Below are 11,572 nucleotides of genomic sequence, written 5' to 3' on the forward strand. Positions count from 1 at the left end.
CCGGCCGCTGGTTACCTAGGGGGAGGGGCAGGGACTCTTTTGGGGAGGTAGATAAGCAGCCAGCCCCACCCTCCTCTGGGCCTGGCTCTGTATCTCTCTCTATCATTGCTCTAGTCACATGGAATCTGCCCTGTCTATATATATATATTTTAAATTTGCTATAGGGTGTGTGTGCTCACCAGAGACACACACAGAGAGAGAGAGAGAGAGAGAGGAGAGAAAGAGAGAGATCACCCCCCAGGGAGGTGACCACACTACAGTCTTTTCTCTTTCCATTTTCCTCTTGGGATTTTGAGAACACATACCATGTACGCAACATGTTTCTCAAGTTCCCAGATCTGAGATTTGAACTGCAAAGCCAGCCATGTGGGATCCAGTACCCCAACCACCATGCCACCTGCTGGCCCTCTGAAATCCTTTCTTTTAATTTTTTTTAATTTTTAATTTTAAGTTTATTTCTGAGAGAGTGAAAGGACGACAGACAAGCACCCCCAACAGGGTCTCCCTGCCATCATTCAGCTTCAGCCAGCCTCGATCGTGGGCGTGTGCACACACATGCTCTGTGCACAGGGCTGCTTCAGGGTGTGGACCTGGGATCTTCTCACAGGGGCCCAGCACTGCAGAGCGCTGTGTAACCACTGCTCACCAGCCAGCCTCTAGCAGGAGCCTAATGATCTGCTAACTCAACTCTGAGACCCTGAGCCTCCTGGCATTGTCAACCCAGTGTCTAACCCAGTGGCTGGCACAAATGGGTTTTTATTTCATTAATTTATTTATTTAGAGAGGTTTTTGCCACAGGGCGTGTACGCTTGCCAGAAAGACAGAGAGAGACAGAGACAGAAAGTGAGAAAGCACCCCCCAGGGAGGATGGCCATGCTGCACTCCCTTCTCTTCCACTCTCCTCTTGGGATCTTGGGCATACACGCACACATGCCCAGCATGAATTTAAGCCACTGGGTCCAGGACTCAAACCGCAGTTGACTATATGGGAGTCCCAGTGATGCAGCCATTATGCCATCTGCTGATCCCCAAATGGGCTTTTACTAACTATTAATTTGATAAATGGGCAAACGAGTAACTATTTAATGGACCTCAGCCTTCCTGGTGGGCGATCGCGGTGGCAGGAGGACAGGCTGAATGGAAAGACTGAATGAGCGTGTTTGTGAAGAGCATTGTCATTTTATCACCATTCAGCGCAGGAGCACCTCTGCTTCCATCCGTGTTGCCCGGTAGAAACCTTGTTTTAATGTACAGCAGAGAGGCTGAGAAATCTGCTGTGTAAATGAGCGTGCGATGAAGCGACCAGACAGACGAGCTTCTTGCAGTTTCAACTGCCACCAGTGTCATTCGCAACCCTTTAAACTATTAGCTCTGGAGTGCAATGAACAATCAGCCGCCCACAGAAGTAGGACCTACTCCTCTTCCTTAAAAACCATCTTCAAAGCCTGTGAATCCCCTTCAGCTTGCTCATTATGCAGCTAACTCTACTTACTGCTGCAGAGGCAGCTCGTTGTTTGCATTCCTAGAAGCCCCTCTCAGGGCTGGGCATGCTTCGGTGGGTTTTGAGTGGTGAGAAGTGCTATTCTCAGAGGTTGCATTCCACACGGGGCCTAATAAACAGAGGAAATGCATCTGCAATTAGTGGCAGGCGTCTCTGCGCACAAAGACTTCACGTGCTGAAGGCTGTCTGTTCTCTTGCATTCTTCCCCTCACCCCCCAGAGGATTATTTAATCTTATTTGTTATTATTATTTTAAATTTGACCAGAGAGAAACAGAGAGAGAGAGAAAGGGAAAGTGAGAAAGCAAGCTGTCAGGTCTAGGACTTGAACCGCAATCAGCCATGGGGGAGTCCAGCACCCCAACCACCACACTACCTGCCAGCCTCCTCTCCTCTTGCATCCTTCTTATCTATGCCACAACCTAGTTTGAACCAGATCCTGGCTTAGAGAGCCCCCTCTTCTGTCCCATGGACAGGACAATACATCAATACAAAAGAGACTAAGGAATCAAGCTATTGTATTGCATAGATAAATCTTTAAACGTTTTGGATAAAGAGCAAGGCAATTATTAAAAGATTTTGGTGGCCAGCTGGTGGCGAGGTAGTTAAGACAGCTGACTTCCACATGACTGAAGGCACAGTATGAGTCTCAAACTGGTCACTTGAAAAATATGCTGGGCACGTGTGTACGCATGTCCAAAATTCCAAGAGGAGAATGGAGGAGAGGAGAAATGATTGAGGTGTGGCCATCCTCCCTGGGGGGTTCCTTCTCACTTTCTTGCCCTCGTCTCTTTCCAGCGAGGGCCCATGCTCTATGGCAAAACTGGAAAAAAAGGAAACAGATTTTGGCAATATCGATTAACAGAAAATTTGGCCTCCAGATCCACAACTGGCAGAGTTCCAATGAATGAATTCATTTTGTTCCTTCTCTGTGCCCGTACTTCAGCAACCTGGAATTCAGTTAGATATCGAGGGTACAGAGCGAGGCTGCGCCTCCACTATGGCCAGCTTTCCCCAACTACCCCCCCACTTGCAGAGGGTGGAAGTACTCTGGACTCGGGGTGTGGCATGGGAAGACCAGGCATTGAACCCTGGCCAAGTGATGGCTTTTTCATTCACCAATATTTGTCAAGTGCCAGACACGAGGCTGGTGCTGGAAAGACAGAGATAAAAGGACACAATTTCCTCTCTTCTCCATTTTTCTCTTCTCTCTCTTTCCTTCCCTCTTCTTTCTTTCCCTGAAGAGGTCTCCTTTTTTTAATTTTTTTTAATTTTCCAGAGGGTGTGTGCACTTGCCAGAGAAAGACAGATAGAGAGGGAGAGGGTGAGGAGAAAGCATCCCCAGCAGGGTGTGGTCACACTACAATCTCTTCTCCATTTCCCCATCCCGTCCAGATTTTTTTTCTTTTTCTTTTTTCTTTTCTTTGAGAGGTTTTTGCCATAGGGCACATGTGCTTGCCAGAAAGACAGAGAGAGACAGAGAGACAGAAAGCGAGAAATCACCCCCCCCCCCTGGCGGATGGCCATGCCGCAGTCCCTTTTCCTCCATTCTCCTCTCGGGATCTTGGGCACGCACACGCGCCCGGCATGAGTTTAAGCCACTGGGTCCGGGACTTGAACCGTAGTTGACCACATGGGAGTCCAGCCAAGTCCTTGCTCTAGGCACGAGGGGCAGTTCTTTTATACTTAGCTTGTGTTAACTGCATGGTCCTAGCAATTATGCTAACTGCTGGTCCCCCTGTCCAGATTTTGAACACACACACACGCCAAATGTGTTTTTCAATTAGCAATAATCGCGCCTTGGATAAACCTCATTGGCTATGATACTGCCACTGCACAAAGCTCCAAATGTGTTTTTCAAGCCACTTGGGGCAGGATTTGAATTGTTCAGTCAGCCATGTGGGACCCTGCTCCCTTAACCATTAGGCAATTGGACCAGCCCTACTGAGGAGTTCTTTTTTTTGCTATAGGGCGTGTGTGCTCTCGCCAGAAAGACAGAGAGAGACAGAAAGCAAGCGAGAAATCACCCCCGGGGGGATGGACACACCCGCAATCCCTTATCCATTCTCCTCTCGGGATCTTGGGCACTCACACATGTACCTGGTGTGACTTTAAGCCACCGGGTCTGGGACTCAAACCATGGTCAGTTGACTACATGGGAGTCCAGCGACATAGCCATTACATCAACTGCTGGTTCCTGAGTTCTTTTAACTACAAAATGCGTCAATCTGAAAAGTCTAAAGTATACAGAGTAATAAAATGAACACCTGTGATCAGAACTACCCAGCTTAAGAAATAAAGCTACAGGGGGTGGGAGGTCAGCAAGTGATATGGTGGTTAAGGAACTGGACCCCAACATGGTTGACTGTAGTTCAAGTCCTGGACCTGGTGGCTTGCTTTCCCACTTTCTCTCTCGCTCCCTCTCTGTCTGTCTCTCTCTGGTTAAATTAAAAGATGGTGGTAATAAATAAATAAAATTAAGTAAATATTTTTCCCCAAATATTTATTTAATTCCATTTGTTATTATTATTTTTTTTTTTAGTTTGAAGAGAGGCAGACAGAGAAGGAGAGAGAAAGGGTAAGTGAGAAAGCAAGCCACCAAATCTAGGACTCAAACCTTAGTCAGCCACATGGGAATCCAGCTCCTTAACCACCATGCCACCTGGTGGCCCCAAGATTAAATAAATAATTTTCAAAAAGATTTAAAAAGGGGAGGAGCAGCAGGTGGCGCAGTGGTTAAGGGTGGTGGACTCACACATGGCTGACTGCGGTTCGAGTTCTGGGCCTGGTGACTTGCTTTCTCTCTCTCTCGCTCGCTCTCTCTCTCTCTCTGGTCAAATTAAAATAAGTAAATAAATAAAGTTAAATAAAATTATTGTTTTAAAAAAAAAAAAAAAAAGCTACGGGGGCCAGCCAGCAGAATGGTGGTTCAGGTGGATGGATTCCATATAGCTGATTGTGTGGCTCGAGTCCCAGACTCAGTAGCTTGAGAAACAGGCTGGGTACATGTATCTGCACACCCAGAATCCTTAAAGGAGGGAGAAGTGGAGGAAAAGAGATTGTGATGTGACCATTCCCCATGGAGGGGCTTCATTTTTCCTCTTCGTCTCTCTCTCCCACAAGCCGATGGACACTCTGGCAAATTACAAAAAGCAAGCAAGCTAGCTAGAAAACATCTGACGTCCCTTGTACATACCTTAGACCTCTCTCTCCCACTAAAATGAAACCTTTGTTCTTTGTTTGGTACGCATTACCCTCGGCATGTCTTTTATCTGTACTAGGGTGTATGCTTTAACAGCATGTAGTGTCAGGCACTTGAGTGTTTTTTTTAAATTTTGCCAGAGGGCACATGCATTTGCTGGAGAAAGAAAAACAAGAAAAACAAGAAAGCACCCCCATAGGGGATGGTCACACCTCAGATTTTTCTTCATTTCTGCCCCCTTTCAGGACTTTTGGCCTGCAGGCAGATATGCACCAGGTCCAGGATTCAACTTGAGCAGTCAGCCATGTGGGATCCAGCCCCCTTAACCACCATGGCAAGGGCTGATCCAGGAATTTTTTTTTTAAAGAATTATATCTTTAAAAAAAAAACCAAACTATTTATTTTAATTTGACCAGAGAAGGACAGAGTGAGAGAGAGAGAGAGGGAATGTGAGAAAGCAAGCCACCAGGTTAGGCACTCAAACCATGGTCAGACATGTGGGAGTCCAACACCCTTAACCACCATGCTGCCTGCCGACCCCCAAGGAACTTTTAAAACTTCTGTGAATGACACTACCAACATCTTTAAATAATTTGCTCTTTCCTCAAAATGCTTCCAGATTTATCTACATAGACTTGATTGGTGCAACTCATTTATCTTTTTTATTCTAGTGTGAACTTTTGTTTAGACTATTAGCTTTTTTAGAATTGTTTATTTTAATTTTATTTATTTATTCATTTATTTTTTTATTTGATCAGAGAGAGAGAGAGACAGAGAAAGAGAGGGAAAGTCAGAAAGCAAGCTACTAGGTCCAGGACTTGAGCTGTGGTCAGCCATGTGGGAATGTCTAGTGCCTTAACCACCATGCCACCTGCTGGCCCTTCTAGTGTGAACTTTTTGCTGCAGTGTAACATTAATGCCGAGAAGTGACTAAATCGTAATGAGTTTTCACAGTCAACACACCTGTGTAGCACCCGATAGAGAAACAGAACACTATCAGGACCCAGAACACTCCAAGCCCTCTTTCTAAAGGTCACTGCTCCCTAGAGTAACCTCTCTCCTGACTTCTAATATAAATTAATTGTCTGTTCTGAAACTTTCTCTGATAAAAAGACATGCTATGTGTACCTCTTTTGTGTTCGGTTTCCCCCTCCACATTGCAGCTGTGTGATTTACCCTTGTGGTCGTGAGCAGCGGTAGTGCTGCTCTCATTGTCCGGATATACTAAACTGCTTTCATTCTGCGGCACTTGACATTCGGGTTGTTTCCAGTTTGGGGTTATGATTAGTGCTGCAATGGAGATTATTTTACATGTCTTCTGAACACATGTACAAACATCCTCTTGGGTTTATATCCAGGAGTGAGACTGTTGAGTCATATTGTATACATGTACTTAACTTTCTTGTTTTTATTTATTTTTTGCTACAGGGCATGTTTACTCACTGAAGAGAGACAAAGAGAGAGAGTGAAATTGAGAAATCATCCTCCGGGGGATGGCCGCACTTTAATTCCTTCTCCCCGTTCTCCTTGGGATTCTGTGCATGCATGCAAATGTGTCTGGTGGAATTCTCAAGCCACCAGGTTTGAGACTTGAACCATGGAATTGTCCATGTGGGATCTAACACATCAACCTCCATGCCACCTGCTGGCCCACATGCACCTAACTTTAATAGGAGTGGTTTTCTACCTCTCCCAGTTGAGTACAAAAGTCCCTTCTCTCTGTATCCTTGGCCAGCACTTAGTGTTGGTTTTTCTCATTTTAGCCATTCTAGCGGGGATGGACTTCCCCTAAGCTGAGTTTGTTGTGCTAAGCTCATTATATGCGTCCTCTTGTTTTACCCTCATGGCAGCTTCAGAGGAAGGGATTGCTGTTTGCTTGGCTTCACAAATGAGAAACCAAACCTGAAGATGTTAATGAACGTCTTCAAGGTCGCATAGTGAGGGCTAGTGCGGGACCCTTAGGTGTCACTGTTCCCAGTCACTGAAATCTGGTGGCCAGTCTGGAAGGGCTGGGGGGTCCCAGGAAGACAAGTCACTAGAAGCTGGTGAAACAACCGGAACAACCGGATATTATATGAGGTGCCAAAGCTGAACAGGTGAGTCCCACAGAGGATTGGGAGGAGTCACAGAGAAATACTGATTGAACTGGATCTTTAAACAAGCCAGCTTAGAGTGGCAGCGCCTGTTGCTGATGGCCCTGGTGAGGGTTTGAGGTGCATGCTTGCACTAGGTACAGCTCCCGGTACCTTGCACAGAGGTGGCGCTCAGGAAAGGCTATGAAAGGAGTCAGCGAACCTGTGCAGGAGCAGAGACCCTCACATGGCTGTGGTCCTTTCCCAAGTCAGGGGAGGGACAACCTGACCTCTGTAGAACCCTTTCTCTTGAATCTGGGTAGGCAAGGTGACAGCCGGGATAAAGAGCTACTAGCTCCATGATCTCAGGCAGTACCGTCACCCCCCAGCCCACACTATCTAGGGAGGAAAGAGTATGACAGGGCTTTGTCAACCTTCCCAGCTGCCAGCTCCCTGCCTCCCCTTCCCGGTCTCTACTCTGATCGCTGGACCCAGGAGAAGGAACTGTTGTCTGGGATCCAGAACTCTCAGAATAAGGCCCAGGCCGCATGAGGATATGCTGAGGAGGTGTGTGTTTATTTTGAAAGCTGGATGGAGAGGAGGAGCAGGAGGAGGAGCCAGAGGAGGAAAGGGAAAGGAGAGGGGGGGAGGGGAAGTGGGGAGGAGGAAGAGGTGGAGGGAGAGAGGGAGATGACGGAGGACAGGGGAGGATTGATTCCCACTTAGACTCTGGGGCCAAGGACTGAAGCCTTCCTCCCCTCCTCCACCGGGCATCATCCTGGGGGCACCCGTGGTGGGGGCGGGGGTGCGAGGAAGCCGAGGGCCTGGGAGCCAGAGGCCAGGATGAGCGAGGCTACTCCCAGACTCTGGTGGGCTGGGCTCTGGAAGAAAACTCCTGGGCTGACCAGCTCCAGGTCCCGGCTGGGCCTCAGCCAGGCTCTGCCAGAGCTGGCTCAACAGCGGCACCTGCTGGCCGAGGCCCTCCCTGCGGGGCGGGGCTTCCCCTCCTCCCTGGGAGCCTCGCGGGTGCGTCACTCCTGGCCTGTGTCCGTGGCCTCCCCAGCTGTCAGACCAGAAAATGTCGCTGGCCAAGGAATGTCCCGAGGCGGCAGGCCTCTGCTCTTCCAGTCGCCACCTGCGCCCCTAGTTCTCCCTTTACCAAAGACACCGACTGTGGATCCATCCAGGGTTAGCTCACAGCCAGCTCTGGGGAGTTAACAACAGGACAAAGGTCCTACCTTTAGGAGGCTTCTGGTTTGGGTAGTTCTTTTTAAATAATTTTATTTGGGAATAATTTCAAGCTTACAGAAGAACTTCAACAAAACAAAGATCCTCCATGTATACCGTAGCCGGATTCACCAGTTACTAAAATGTAGCCCTTTGCTCTCTCTATATACAGCCAAGGTCTTCAAAAAGTTCATTGAGGGACCAGCAGGTAGCGTAATGGCTATGTCTCTGGAATCCCACGTAGTCGACCGCGGTTCGCGTCCTGGACCCAGTGACTTAAACTCACTCTGGGCGCGTGTGTGTGCATGCCCAAGATCCTGAGAGGAGAATGGAGAAGGGATTGCGGCGTGGCCATCCCCTCTGGGGGGTGATTTCTTGCTTTCTGTCTCTCTGAGCGCACGCACCCTATAGCAAAAACCTCTCAAAAAAAAAAAAAAAAGTTCATAGAAGCTTAGTTAGTGATGGTGGTGAAAGCGACTGGGTCACACATAGCTGACTCTGTGGTTCAAGTCCCAGACCTGGAGGCTTGAAAAGCCTGCCAAGTGCATGTGGGTGGTTGCCCAAGATTCCAAGAGAAGAATGGAGGAAAAGGGATTGTGGTGTGGCCATCTCCCCTTGGGAGTGAGTGTGTGTGTGTGTGTGTGATTTTTCACTTTCCCTCTCTCTCTCTCTGTCTCTCCAGGTGAGCACACACATCCTACAGCAAATTTTTTTTTTTAAAAGAAAGTTCATTGAAAGTGAATATTATTTGGGACCAGCAGTTGGCTTAATGGCTATGTCACTGGACTCACATGTAGTTGATCGTGGTTTGAGTCCTGGACCCAGTAGCTTAAACTCATATCAGGCATGTGTGTGTGCGTGCTCAAGATCCTGAGAGGAGAATGGAGAAGGGATTGGGGTGTGGCCATCTCCCCTGGAGGGTGATTTCTCACTTTTTGTCTCTCTCTGTCTTTCTGGTGAGCGCACATGTCCTATAGCAAAAAAAACTCTCCAAAAAAAAAATAAATAAAGTGAATATTATTTTTAAAACTATGCAGGGATTTCAATCTTCTTTGTATCAAAATAACTCAGTTTTATTCCATTCTCCATGAACTTTCTGAAGTACCAGTATATATGTATATATATTATATATTTCTTATATATCCCTTATATATATTATATATGTCATAGCTATAGTATATACTCACATATATATTTTATATCTAAAAAATTCAGATGTATATTAAAAGATATACCAGTAAGTGGTGTGGTGGTCAAGTCACTGGACTTCCACATGGCCAACTGAAGTTTGGACCTGGCAGCTTACCCTCTCTCTCTGTCTCTCTTCGGTGAGCACATGTGTCCTAGCAAAATTAAATAAACAAAGAAGTAAATAAAATGTAAAATTAAATAAATAATTATTTGAAAAAATATACATTAGGTGGGACCGGCAGGTGGCATGGTGGTTAAGGATGCTGGACTCCCACATGGCCAACTGTGATTTGAGTCCTGGACCTGGCAGCTTGCTTTCTCACTTTCCCTCTCTTCCTTTCTCTCTCTCAGTCTGTCCCTCTCTGGTCAAATGTACATAAATTAATTAATCAATCAATAAAAGTTAAATAAAATAATTCTATAAAAATATACATATATATGTATACACACACACACACACATACGCACATATAGGGCTAGCAGAGCTGTTGCGGAGGTTAAGGCAGCTGGATCCTACACAGCCAACCTCATGGCTCAAGTCCCAGACCCAGTGGCTTGAATACTACACTAGGCACATATGTGTGCATGTCCAAAATCTTTTTTTTTTTTTGAAGTTTTTTTGCCACAGGGTGTGTGCGCTCACCAGAAAGACAGAGAGACAGAAAGTGAGAAATCACCCCCCAGGGGGGATGGCCAGGCCACAATCCCTTCTTCTCCATTCTCCTCTCAGGATCTTGGGCATACACGCACACACGCCCAGCATCAGTTTAAGCCACTGAGTCCTGGACTCAAACCGTGGTTGACTACATGGGAGTCCAACAACATAGCCATTACGCCAACTGCTGGTCCCTGCATGTCCAAAATCTTAAAAGGAGAATGGAGGAAAAGGGATTATGCCATGACATGACCATCATCCCTGGGATAGTGATTTCTTATTTTCTCTCTCCCTCTGTGTTGGGTGAGCACATGCACCCCATAGCAAAACTACAACTTATAATAATACGTGTGTGGGGGTGAGATGAGAGTAAGTGGCAGCTGTCATGCCCTTTTACCCGTAAGTGCTTCAGAGTGCATTTCTTAAGAACAAGGCACGTTCTTGCTGAATCAGAGTAGACTTTTCGACTTTGGGAAATTTAACTGGTATACTTTTATTTAAAACTTGCCAGAGAGTGTGTGCTTGCCGAGAGAAGCACAGAGACGTGGCAGGAGAGGGAGAAAGCACCCCAGTGGAGTATGGCCACGCCACAAGCCCTTCTGACTTCATGCCTCCACCCTGCCAGGACTTTGGGTTTGCACATGCACCGGAGCGTTTCCCAAACCAGTTCCGAATTCAGGAACCCTGTGGTCAGTCACGTGGGATCTAGCTCCCTAATCACCATGGCACGGGCCAGTGAGAGAATACTCTCATGTATCTACGGCCCATACTCCAGTTTTTCAATGAATTCAGCAAGGACCTGTTCAGACTTTCTCTTTAGTACAGGATTCAGACCAGGATCCACATTACATTTAATTGCCATGTCTCTTTCAGCTTCTTTAATCTGGAGCAATTTCTTATCTTTTATCTTCCATGACATTTTTTTTCAGAGTAGAGACCCCACCCTGCTTTTTCTGTTAAATGAATGTTCCTCATTTTGGGTTTGTGTGTGATATTTTCTTTCTCTTTCTTTCTCTTGTCCTTCCTTTCTTCTTTCCTTCCTTTTTTTTAGGTTTTTGCTATTGGGCATGCGCAGTAGCCAGAGAGAGAGAGAGAGAGAGAGAGAGAGACAGAGAGAGAGAAAGTGAGAAATCACCCCCTAGAGGGGACTGCCACACCGTAACCCCTTGTCCTCCTTTCTCTTCTTGGGATTTTGGGCATGTACACACATGTTCCTGCCATGAGTTTCAAGCTGCCAATTCCAAGACTCAAACTGCGGTCAGCCATGTGGGAGTCTAGTGCCTTAACCACCATGCCACCTGCTGGGCCATGTGTTATTTTCTTAAGCATAGACTCAGGCCATGCATCCTTGGTGGGAATACAAATAATATTATATTCTTTGGGTGGGATTCTCCACCTTGAGGGGTTCATGGAACTCCTGGATCTTTGAGGATTAACTCTCAAATTATCTGTCAAAAAAAAAATCAGATTTGGGGCCAAGCGATGGCATGGTGGTTAAGGTACTGAACTGCCACATGGCCAACTGCTGTTTGAGTCCTGGACCTGGCACTGGCTGTGTGTGCATGCATTCCCAAAATCTCTCTCTCTCTGGTGACAATATAGCAACTTAAATAATAATAATTTAAAAATTAAATGAATAATTATTAAAAATTTTAAAAAGAAAATTAGATTTGGGAAATCTAGATGTGGCTGACCATAGTAAGAGACCTGGTGTCTTGGTTTCTCA

General features: G+C 46.5%; 1 pseudogene; it reads right to left on the minus strand.

Moving 5' to 3' along the window:
- Positions 1 to 3,211: 3,211 nt before the first annotated feature.
- On the minus strand, positions 3,212 to 3,343 carry LOC114006435 (uncharacterized; annotated as a pseudogene).
- Positions 3,344 to 11,572: the final 8,229 nt, after the last annotated feature.

The sequence above is a fragment of the Tupaia chinensis genome, unplaced genomic scaffold, assembly GCF_000334495.1.
Source record: "Tupaia chinensis unplaced genomic scaffold, TupChi_1.0 Scaffold148004_1, whole genome shotgun sequence".
In the NCBI taxonomy this organism is placed as follows: domain Eukaryota; kingdom Metazoa; phylum Chordata; class Mammalia; order Scandentia; family Tupaiidae; genus Tupaia; species Tupaia belangeri.